The sequence below is a fragment of the Hesperophylax consimilis genome, chromosome 7, assembly GCF_061612785.1.
Source record: "Hesperophylax consimilis isolate HC1 chromosome 7, BYU_Hcon_1.0, whole genome shotgun sequence".
Lineage (NCBI taxonomy): Eukaryota > Metazoa > Arthropoda > Insecta > Trichoptera > Limnephilidae > Hesperophylax > Hesperophylax consimilis.
Genome location: NC_142842.1, coordinates 41,275,735 through 41,286,587, shown reverse-complemented (window position 1 = coordinate 41,286,587; position 10,853 = coordinate 41,275,735). Strand labels below are relative to the sequence as shown.

Sequence of the window (10,853 nt, the reverse complement as noted above, 5' to 3'; positions counted from 1 at the left end):
TATAGAGGATATGTCAAGTTTGGGGATATTGTCGCTAAATACTGATTGAAAATAGTGTGCGAAACCTGCGGCGATCTCAGACGATCCATCATATTTATTGTCTTTGTAGTCCATGTGGTTAAGTTTGTCACAGCCGCGGCGTTTATCGTTAGTGTAAGACCAAAATCGAGTTGGGTCTGTTATTATACTGTTCTCGGCCTCACGTGTAAAGTCAGTGTAGGCCTGACCAATTAACCGTTTGATTGATTTTCGCAAAGTTTTAAAGTTAGCTAAGGCATGTTCGGATTTTGTTTTTTTCCAAAGATAGTGCATTTTAGTTTTTTCTCGTATGAGGTGAATGATTTCCCCATTAAACCATTTCGGATATTGTCTAACATCTTTGAGCATACGTGTAGATCTTTTCTTAAAACAAATGTTGAAAATATTATTGAGCTGTTCATAAAACATTTCGACAGCTAGATTTACGTCAAGGCAATCGTAATGATTCCAGTGATGTTGTTCTAAGGCATTCTTAAGTGTGTTATCTGAGCTTTCGTGGAAAATCCAACCCATGTTTATGTCTGGAGGCAATGTGTCTGTTTGTATATGTGATTGAGTTGTGTAATCGAATGTGAATGAAAGTGAAGGGTGATGAATATCCTCTCTGACTAATGGGGAGTCATGGCGGCAGATAACAGCATTTTTAGAATTTACATTACTTAATACTAGGTCTAACATGTGTGCATTTATGTTATAAACAGTGTTGAATTGTGTTAAATTATAAAAAGAACAAAAGTAATCGAAAACGTCAATTGGGTTTTTCCCTGAGGGAAAGTTAAAATCACCGAAAATAATAATATTTTTTGATTGTAACTTTACACTTTCACTTATAGTTTTGTCGTAAAATAATTGATACTGTTCAGATGTTGTATTTGGAGGAAAATATACAACACATATATAAATTATGACATTTCTATGCGATACTTTCACCCACAAGTCTTCACCTTGGGTTTCTATGCAGTCCATTCTTTCCGCGTGTGAGTGGCTGTCAGCTCGGAGGGCTAGGAGAGTCCCTCCTCCGCGACTGCCTCTATCCTTCCTGTAGACGTGGTATAGGTTTTCGAATAGCTCCGACGAAAAGGTGCTTGAAGTTAGCCAAGTTTCGGTAAGAGCAATCAGAAGTGGTTTCTGGCACATTACGTTTGTCATGAAGTCGATAATTTTATTATTCAGACTTCGAACGTTCTGGTATACTCCACTAATGTCTATCTTTTTCGGACGTCGTATCGACCGTCCTAGTTTGGGGTCGTGGTCTCCGAAATGACCATTCGTTGAAGGCCACGTTTTCAGGCCAGATCGTGGGGTCCAGGAAAAAGTGGAAGTAATTTTCCGGTATGCCTATTTTGAAGGCAGCATAACGTTCATGCCTCGTAACCAGTTTTTCGACAGTGTAAATTAAATCCGGCTTCTTCTTTTTTAAGAATGAAGATATATTTTCTTCTGTGGTATTCGGGTGAAACATGAATACATGCAGATGTAGGTTTTTGGGAATAGTGACCAAGCTGTCGTCGATAGACCCTGTCCCTTTACAGATTGGCCGAGATCGTCGTCTACCGTTGACGAGGGCATCGCTATACGATGTTATTGGCTGGGTTGGCAGCTTGGGCACAACAGGCTGTATTGTACTCTGTGGTTGTGGAGGAGAAGACGCCGCTGCAGCAGATGTGGAAGCAGAATGTAGATCTTCCTCCGGTTTTCCTTTTTTAGCAGTGGATCTTGTGGTCATTTTGCGAGTAGTGAGCGGCTGGACGCCGCTAACGGGAAGGTGAGTCTGGCCGGCTAGAGCGGCTAAGGTAATAGCAGGAGCGGGGGCGGGGCCGGGGGGCCCGGGCGGTGGAGGTATCCCAGACGGCTGCTTAGTGATATCACCGTACGCTGAGCGCACACACACATTTAAGTCTGGCGCCGGCGCTAGTACCTGGGGAGTACCTGCAGTTACGTTGTACGAGTACTTGCATGAAGGGCACACAATTTTAGCACTACCGTCACTTAAAATTGAACGAATCGTGGTCAGTTCGCTACCGAAACCCTCGATTTTGCCACTCAAAACATCGACCGTTTTAATCAGGGACTGAATGATATCACCAAACTCTTCCATTTTGTAAATAGACTAGAACGAACGATTAAAATGAATACTATCGAGAGCCGATGACAGAAAACGTGCGTCGCGTGTTGCGTGCGTATAATAATTGTATGACAAAACGAATGAAAAAAGTTCTACTCTTATATCAGATAATTTTCAATTTTTGTCAGATAAGATATTATCATAAACACTGGCGATATTTTATTTATTTTTGTAAAAAATATCAAATATTTTTATTTTTTTGATACTGACAATTCCATTAATTAATATTATGTATTAATAATGTGGAATCCGTTAATTTGTATCATTGATTATTAATTGTATGTTTTCAATGAATTACATATTCTTAGAAAAATGATTAAGTACTTATGTAATGGAAATTTGAAGCGGCGCTTGGTACCGTCGGCGTCGCTTCGAAGTGTTTGTGTAATTGACGGTAATGAGTTGTTGTTGTAAACAATGTAAACTAAACCGGCTGTACTTAAACTTTATTCGACATGCTTTTACTTGATTGTTTTATGTTATGTATATAAAGTGGATTTACTACATATATTAAAAATATAATCGACCAATGATCGGTTTCTTCTTTATATAATGCATAATGATAATATTCTTCTGCATGGCTCCTTGATATCTTATAGTGTTAGCTAACATATGTATTATTTTATTTAAAAAAAATATTTATTATTCATAAGCATCTTAACTTTGTGGGTAACAATAAACTCACTACTGACTATTATCATAGACACCTCATACTTCCACTTATGACAGGTCTTATACAAACCTAGTTTAAATTAGTTCAACTATTGTTACACTGGTATACATTTATTTTCAATTATGCATTGTCTTACTGCACTTATATATCAATAACTGCATCACTTGCAACAGTGTTTTTGTTTACACATTAATTGTTGTTTCATTTATTGCTATTATTATCCTGTTTACCACTGTACGCTTGTAATTCGATACTCACTGTATTATAAAGGCCATTATTTGGCTGTTGAATAAATAAATAATACCTATCAAATTTTAAAATTCCAATAAATAATGTTTGCACATTTATAAAAAGTTTTTGTGGAATTCTACACTTCGTGTGTGTGCTCACACTTACCTAAATAATGATAATTATTAGTATGCAAGGTAAGCTGTGATTCATTTATTTAGAATTAACGACACAAGTGTCATTTACCTACATGATACTTATCAATAGTTATAATACAATATAGAGAGAAGACAGAAAAGAAAACTTATTAGAATATGTAAGTAAACAAGACAAAAGAACATACATTAGAACAAAGTTTATGCATTGCTAAAATCTTTAATTAGTACAGCTTTATGGATCACTAGCTAACGTGTACCTGGCTTTTTTTTTTTTTTCATTTTCTAGATTCTTATATTCCATGAAGTGGTGAATCATTTAAATTTACTGAATTTAAAGTTAATGTTCTTTATACAAATAGAACGGCGTCATATGCGCCTCACAATTTTTACCTCATATGGGTTTATTGAAGTGAAACTTCTTTACCCGCGTCATGCAATTTCGAGGACCGGAGTAAAACGAACTCATGACCGAAACGAAAATGCGGGACCGATTAAAGTTCATTTGATCTAGTCAAAGTTTTGAAGTAAAATATAAATGCTTCTTAGCTCATCTCGACAACTGGCGTTGGTGGTGTAATGGTCAGCGTAGTTGCTTTCCAAGCAGTTGATCCGAGTTCGATTCTCGGCCATCGCACATTATTTTTTTGTTTTTAACGCCTTTTTTTTTTTCAATGGTTGACCATAATATCAATCCACTAAGTAATATTTTAGGCCTGTAGCATACTTGAAAAGTTAAAGAATGATATAAGATTGTTTATGATGTTAACGATAAAAAAATAATCAATCCACTAAGTAATATTTTAGGCCTGTAGCATACTTGAAAAGTTAAAGAATTTTATGATATTATTAATGATAGTAACGATAAAAAAATAAAAAAAAACATAAAATTACCATAAAAAATGGGCCAACGGCACGCGGTGTTCCCAAGCGGTCACCCATCCAAGTACTGACCGCGCCCAATGTTGCTTAACTTCGGTGATCGGACGAGAACCGGTGTGTTCAACATGGTATGGTCGTTGGCAAACGCTAAACAATATTAATTTCTATTCTACCTGCCAATAAATATATGAAAATTAGTATAAAAAAGCCCTAATAATACTGAAAACATTAGCAAGGTGTGTGCGACGTTGATAAAAATAATCATTACATACGCGCTTGAAAAAGATCGTAATTACATCCATAACTTTGCAGGAATTTTTTTTTTCAATGGTTGACCATAATATCAATCCACTAAGTAATATTTTAGGCCTGTAGCATACTTGAAAAGTTAAAGAATTTTATGATATTATTAATGATAGTAACGATAAAAAAATAAAAAAAAACATGAAATTACCATAAAAAATGGGCCAACGGCACGCGGTGTTCCCAAGCGGTCACCCATCCAAGTACTGACCGCGCCCAATGTTGCTTAACTTCGGTGATCGGACGAGAACCGGTGTGTTCAACATGGTATGGTCGTTGGCAAACGCTAAACAATATTAATTTCTATTCTACCTGCCAATAAATATATGAAAATTAGTATAAAAAAGCCCTAATAATACTGAAAACATTAGCAAGGTGTGTGCGACGTTGATAAAAATAATCATTACATACGCGCTTGAAAAAGATCGTAATTACATCCATAACTTTGCAGGAATTTTTTTTTTCAATGGTTGACCATAATATCAATCCACTAAGTAATATTTTAGGCCTGTAGCATACTTGAAAAGTTAAAGAATTTTATGATATTATTAATGATAGTAACGATAAAAAAATAAAAAAAAACATGAAATTACCATAAAAAATGGGCCAACGGCACGCGGTGTTCCCAAGCGGTCACCCATCCAAGTACTGACCGCGCCCAATGTTGCTTAACTTCGGTGATCGGACGAGAACCGGTGTGTTCAACATGGTATGGTCGTTGGCAAACGCTAAACAATATTAATTTCTACTCTACCTGCCAATAAATATATGAAAATTAGTATAAAAAAGCCCTAATAATACTGAAAACATTAGCAAGGTGTATGCGACGTTGATAAAAATAATCATTACATACGCGCTTGAAAAAGATCGTAATTACATCCATAACTTTGCAGGAATTTTTTGAAGTGAAACTTCTTTACGCGCGTCATGCAATTTCGAGGACCGGAGTAAAACCGACTCATGACCGTGACGAAAAAACGGGATCATTTCGCTATAGGAGCCTAGCTAATATTATATACCTAGTTTAACTCACTCTCCTAACTCATCTTCGCTGTCTACAGGCAGAGCGCACGACTGTGGTCGTGAAGAACCGAGGTTCGATCCCCGCTTTAACTAATTTTTTTTTTCTTTTTTTATAACTTTTAATTTTTTTTATCACATGCTACTTATAAATATGTCAATAGACAGAAAAAAAGAGAGAATGAAATGAAAAGAGAGAGAGAGAAGAATACTAGAAGTTTCACTTCTGTCTTGCGTAGGCTTGACACACCCATTTTTTTAAATATTACCTGGCTTTTATAGACTTAGAGGCCTTGTATTTTCTCGGTAGGGAAAAAATTTGTTACCTAAAAACCCTACTAAAATTGCATGTATCATCATCCAGCATCAGCACCAGCGGCGACCTACAGCGGCCATATACTACATACGTGTCTGTTTGTTTTGTGTTGGGAATGGGGAGGAAATTTTGGCTGCGCCCTTTTGTTGGAGTCCTTCCGCATTTGCCGTTGGGAGTAAGGAAAATCGCAGAAAACCTTACCCAGGAAGGAGCGGCCGAACGTCAACTTGAAACGTTTGCGGCCTTCAGTAACATCGGTATATGATGTCCTGCATTTTTGAGATGTGTGTGTGTGTGTCTGTTTTTATGTTAATATATACTTATGGGAAGATAGAAAATAAACATACATATACATACAAATTATAAAATATTATATAAATATATAAATAGATATATAAACATTATATATTTGGGAAGAAGGTCGGGAGTTTAGGAAATACCTACTGCTCGCTATTCGTCCGCGTCTAGTTCTGGTATGTGCCATATGTGGTCATGGTCCATGAGGATGTGTTTAGGTAGTCTGTGTGTGTATCTGAATGTCAGGTCGCTCGGAGCATTGTATTGTCCTATGTCTCGTATTAGTGGATTTTTACTAAGTATGAGTGATTTGTAAAAGCGTTCAGTCAGTCTGTGTGTGAATTCGTATAGAGTTGGAATTTGTTCTCATTCGTGTAATCTCTTCAGGTTTGTTCTGAGTCTCGTGTTGTATGTGATTTTAATGCAGAGATTTTGAAGTGTCTGTAGATTTTTGTGGTCTGTGTGTGAGATGCTGCTCCATACGGGAATCGCATAAGAGAGTACTGGACGAATGAGCGAGTAGTAGACGAGGAGTTTGGTTTTGGGAAGTAGCGGACTCCGTCTATTGATGATTAACATGATGGCTTCAGTTTTTGCCTCGTTCAGTTTCAGGCGCCATTTTTTGTAGTATTCTACGAGCGCGTCGAGCGCCCTCTGTAGGTAAATAGCGGCCATATTCGCTTTCAGCGAGGAAACGTAAAGTTTGACGTCATCTGCGTAGATAGACAAATTGCATCTCTCGTCTCGGGGGATGTCGTAGGTGAACAGAATGAAGAGAAATGGTCCAAGTAAACTTCCTTGCGGCACGCCTTTTGGAATCTCACGCATTGAAGATAGCACGTTCCTTATGAACACTCTGAACGATCTATTCTTTAGGTATTTCTGTATCAGTCTCGTTAGGTATATGGGCGTGTTAGTGCGGTGCAGTTTATGCACGAGCCCGTCTATCCATACGGTGTCGAATGCCTTCTCTAGGTCGATGAGCGCAGCAGCGGTGAAGCGATGTTCGTTAAATTTTCTTGCGATGTATTCCGCTACTCTGGTGAGTTGATGGGTCGTGGAGTGCCTCTTTCTGAAGCCGAACTGCTCGTCTGGCAACGTTTTGTTGTCGTCGTGGTGTGGTACAAGCCTGTTGAGTATAATTTGTTCAAATACCTTGCTCAGCGTAGATAATAGGCTAATCGGCCGGTAACTTGTCGGCTGCGTTCTATCTTTATTCGGCTTTGCGAAAGGCAGCACGGTCGCCGATTTCCAAATCTGGGGGAAATGTCCGGTCATGAGGCAGGCATTGAACAATTTTGTTGTGTAGATGATGGCTTTTTGAGGGAGATGTTTGAGTAAAATGTTGTGAATCTGATCGCTTCCCGGCGCCTTGTTTGTTCTCAATCGCCTGATTGTGACAGCATCTCGCTTGGCGTAGCAAAGTGAATATCTTCAGCGTTTGTCTGCTCTGCTTCCCTCAAGTCTCGTAGAGAGTCAGCTACGATCCGGTCTGTAGCCGGGTCGGAAAGGCCGTCTGTAGTGGCGTAGGCTCTCTCGAACCCGTCGGCGAGTGTTTCAGCTTTTTCTTGTAGCGAAAGCGCCGTCCCGGGGCCGTTCAATTTCTGTAGCGGGGGGATTGTGAAATCTTTATGTCTAAGCGCGCTGGCCATTTTCCATAGGGAATTATCCTTCGGCGTGAGTGATGCGACTTTTTTGTCCCAAAGTTCGCGCTTGAGTTCTGCGATTTCGGTCTTGATTTCCCTCTGCAGGCAGTTATACGCTGTCTTGAAATATTCGTCGCGTGTGCGGTGAAACATGCGTCGCAGGCGATTTTTCTCCTTGATGAGCGATAGAACGTACTCGGGAAGCTTGATCGTGTATGGGTGTATTTCTTTTAGAGGAATGTGTGTATCTTGTGCTGTTTGAAGAATCTCTGTGAGAGTGCTTGTAGCTGCGTCGATCTATTGTGGCGAGCGCAGAGTTCCCGAAGTGAGATGAATTCGTTCGTTGACTTCTTTTTTGAATCCTTCCCAGTTCGCATCCTTGTAATTGCGCTGTTTTCTGGGGGTCCTTGAAGTTGTGCCGCCTATAGTAAAGCTCACGGGTAGGTGGTCCGATGACAGTTCGTCTAATGTGCGCAGTGGAGATATTGTCTTGACATTTTTCTCGAGTACTATATCCAGTGTACTCGGATATCTAGATAGTTGCGAGTAGTACGTAGGTCTGTCGGGCGCCATTATCGAATAGGTATTTGTCTGCATGTGTGTAAAGAGCGTATTTCCGTTCGCATTTCCTCTGTAGTTATTCCAATAGTTGTGTTTGGCGTTCAAATCGCCTCCCATCACAACAATCGGTCCCAGATTGAGCAATTTATTGAGATCTTCTCTCACTAGGTTACGTTGGGTGCAGTATACGGAGATGATGGTGTGCGCTCTACCCTCTATGGTGACTTCGGCGTACTTCAACTTCGGAGTGGGGATTCTTGTGGACGTCATAGATTGCCGAACGAATATTGCGGTTCCTCCGCCTGATCTTTCTTGTCGGTCGTCACGATAAATCTCGAAACCTTGCACTCTCAGCGGTACGCTTGGATTCAAGTGAGATTCTGATAGGAGAATAATGTCGGTGTGTAATTCGTTTGCCAAAGCGAGCAGTTCGTCTGTCTTGTTGCGCACGCTAAATGCGTTCCATACGAGGACTTTCACCGTCTCGGTATTAGGCATCGAGGGTGTCTAGGAGCTCTATCAGGATGACGAGCTTGTCTGCTCTTGTTGTGCAGCGGGCGAGCTGTGATCGCATCCTCAGGAGTCCTTGGAGCAGGGCCATCAAATCCAGGTTGTCCTCTGAGGAGTCGGGCGCGCGCACGTGCTCCCGCTGTGGGCGGGGCTGGGGGCGGGGCTGTGGGGGCGGCACGGGCTCGCGCTGCTGTTGGGCGGGGGCGGTGCCTCCGGCTACGTTGGCCCATGTGCGTCCATCCGTCCTCGGCTGAGGAGGTGGCCTGCTCGGGTTCTGTTCTGCCGGTGGGCGTTGGGCCCTTCTGGCAGGTCGCTGCTGTATGGAGGCAACGTACGCTACCCGCTTGGGGCAGCCTCTGTAGTTGGCGGGATGCGGGCCTGAGCAGTTGCAGCATGCGGCGGGCTCATCTCTTGTCTTCTTGGGGCATTCTGCCGAAGCATGCTCCAGTAAGCATTTTACGCACCTTGCTGTGTGCGAGCAGTTTCGGGACCCATGCCCGAAGTCTTGGCACCTGTAGCACTGGGTGCCGTGCTGTAAGTGGTTGCTCCTGTGCTTCTGGAGGCGAATGCGGCAGTGGCACAGATATTTGACGGCCGCACGCAGCTGTCCCATGTTGACTTCCTTATTGAAGTGTGCTAAGTATAGGGGATACTCAATTGAGGCGGTCATCTTGACCACCTTCACTGCTGGGAATCCTTGTGATTCCAGATCTGCCTTGATTTCTTCCACTTCAACGAGCGGCAGGCCCTTGATGACGGCCTTTTTCATTTTTTCCGCTTCGGCCGTGAACGTGTGGAAGCCGCGAGCCTCCGCTCGCAGCCCGTTGGTAAGGGCGCGGTGGTCCTCCATCGTGCGCACGAAGATGTTAGCCGTGCCGCCCCTGTTGTATTTAAAGGTAAAGAGCTTACCAGCCCCCAGATGTCCTTGCACCGCAGCTGTGATCTGCGCGTGTGTCATGTTCCCCAGGGTCATCACAACCGGGGGAACGCGGTCTCTCCTGCCGGTATCTGCGGGAGAGAAAGATGTATTAGTATTGGCACGCTTTATACGCGGCGCGCCAGCGCCTTCGCTTACCTCGGGCAACTCTTCAAAACGGTTGCCACACTGGAGCGGTTGTGGGCCCCGTGGGGACATGGGCCTCTTCACGGGGTTGGACGGCCTCGTCCAGCCTCCATCCTGGGGGGCAGCCGTCTCCATCGGCTGCTGCGGTCTCGGGGGCGCCACTTAGGCCGACGCTGGGCCTATCGGGGGGCGCGTGGGGGCAGAACTGGGTCCTGCTGCCCAAGAGGGGCCTGCTGCGGGCTCCGTCATCTCGGTGGCGTCGGGCGTCGTGGAAGCCGTGGTGGTGGATGGTCTCCGGGTCCTTGGGTCCTCGGGGCGGGGCTGTGGTGCGGGGATCGTAAGGCGCACGGTCCCGGTCTTAGTGCGATGCGTAATTTGGTGAGCGCCGGGCGGTACCACGACCGGGGAGTCCTCGTGGTCAGCGGGGAGCATCCTCGTCGGGAACATCTTGACTTGTGGAAGTCGGTGCCTCCTCTTAAAAAGGGAGCACTTCTCGGGTGCTTGCGGGCGGTTTGTGGGGGCCAGCGTAAATCTGCGTAGTATTGAGTATTTGCGCTAAAAAAGCTTTGCCTTAAGAAAGGCAGTTGGGGGCGCGAGCGCCTGCTCAGGGGGCCGGCGGGATTCCTCCGGCCGGCAAAAGTAGCGGGGCCTGGCTGAGTACACAAGCCAGACAAAAACGCTTCTGTGGTTGTGTCACAAACCACAAAAACTCTCTCTCTCTATGTCTCATATATCACGTGTACCTGGCTTTTTTTTTTTTTTTTTTCATTTTCTAGATTCTTATATTCCATGAAGTGGTGAATCATTTAAATTTACTGAATTTAAAGTTAATGTTCTTTATACAAATAGAACGGCGTCATATGCGCCTCACAATTTTTACCTCATATGGGTTTATTAAAATATTACCTGGCTTTTATAGACTTAGAGGCCTTGTATTTTCTCGGTAGGGAAAAAATTTGTTACCTAAAAACCCTACTAAAATTGCATGTATCATCATCCAGCATCAGCACCAGCGGCGACCTACAGCGGCCATAT

At 42.9% G+C, this 10,853-nt stretch overlaps 3 non-coding genes across 3 annotated transcripts; all 3 read right to left on the bottom strand.

The window, feature by feature from the left end:
• Positions 1 to 4,125: 4,125 nt before the first annotated feature.
• LOC149422794 (5S ribosomal RNA) lies at positions 4,126 to 4,244 on the bottom strand. The gene has a single exon (XR_016302469.1). It is a non-coding gene; the product is annotated as a 5S ribosomal RNA (ribosomal RNA).
• Positions 4,245 to 4,567: 323 nt separating this feature from the next.
• LOC149422793 (5S ribosomal RNA) lies at positions 4,568 to 4,686 on the bottom strand. Its single transcript, XR_016302468.1, has one exon. It is a non-coding gene; the product is annotated as a 5S ribosomal RNA (ribosomal RNA).
• A 323-nt stretch (positions 4,687 to 5,009) lies between these two features.
• LOC149422792 (5S ribosomal RNA) lies at positions 5,010 to 5,128 on the bottom strand. The gene has a single exon (XR_016302467.1). It is a non-coding gene; the product is annotated as a 5S ribosomal RNA (ribosomal RNA).
• Positions 5,129 to 10,853: the final 5,725 nt, after the last annotated feature.